General features: G+C 52.0%; 1 non-coding gene across 1 annotated transcript; it reads left to right on the forward strand.

Annotated features, from left to right (window-relative positions):
- Positions 1–717: 717 nt before the first annotated feature.
- TRNAV-GAC lies at positions 718–789 on the forward strand. Its single transcript has one exon. It is a non-coding gene; the product is annotated as a tRNA-Val (tRNA).
- Positions 790–1,049: the final 260 nt, after the last annotated feature.

The following is a 1,049-nucleotide window of genomic DNA, read 5'->3' on the forward strand; positions in this document are numbered from 1 at the left end:
TGTGAGCTAGCTCACAGTTTTTTAGCCTCCGGCTCACAAGTTTCCGAGATTCCGGGGATTGAACCTGGAACCTTCTGCTTCACCTCCTTCGCCATCTCGGCCAGCTCTCACAGATGCTGGGTCAAGACCAGTATTCCTTCTAAGCTAAGTTAGTGCGAGCTAGCTCAGTTTTTTTAGCCTCCGGCTCACAGATTTTTGCCTTCGCTCAGGAAGGATGGCTCCAGAGCAAACTAATTTATGCAGTAGCCAAATGGCTCGCTCTCAACTTTAATGCCAGTAGCTCACAAAGTAGCATTTTTGCTCACATGACTACACAGCTTAGAGGGAGCATTGGTCAAGACTCGGAGGATTCTGAGCCATTCACAGGCCGCAAGCAGTATTTTCCTCCAGAGACTCTCAAAGTCCTCCCTCCAACACAACACCCCTATGAGGTAGGTTAGTCTGTGTGTGCCTGCCCGGTTCAAAGTCAAACTTCCATGCAAGAATGGGGATTCGAGGAGGCCTCAGCTATGTGGTAGAGCTACTGTCTCGCATGCAGAAAGTCCCAAGTTCAATCACCAGTCTTTGAAGGCGAGGGGCTGTGGCTCAGTGGTAGAGCACCTGCTTGGCATGCAGAAGGTCCCAGGTTCAATCCCCAGCAGCATCTCCAGCTTAAAAAGGACCAGACAGGAGGTGATGGGAAAGACCTCCACCTGAGACCCTGGAGAGCTATAAAGGGGGGCTGTGGCTCAGTGGAAGAGCATTTGCTTGACATGCAGAAGGTCCCAGGTTCAATCTCTGGCATCTCCAGTTAAGAGGACCAGGCAGTAGGTGATGGGAAAGACCTCTGCCTGAGACCCTGGAGAGCTGTCAAGAGGGGCTGTGGCTCAGTGGCAGAGCATCTGCTTGGCATGCAGAAGGTCCCAGGTTCAATCCCTGGCATCTCCAGCTAAAAGGACCAGGCAGAAGGTGATGGGAAAGACCTCCGCCTGAGACCCTGGAGAGCAGCTGCCAGTCTGAGTAGACAATACTGAGACCAATGTTCTGATTCAGTAGAACGCAGCTTTCTG

The sequence above is a fragment of the Gekko japonicus genome, unplaced genomic scaffold (assembly GCF_001447785.1).
Source record: "Gekko japonicus isolate JY-2015 unplaced genomic scaffold, Gekko_japonicus_V1.1 scaffold13, whole genome shotgun sequence".
NCBI classification, from domain to species: Eukaryota; Metazoa; Chordata; class Lepidosauria; order Squamata; family Gekkonidae; genus Gekko; species Gekko japonicus.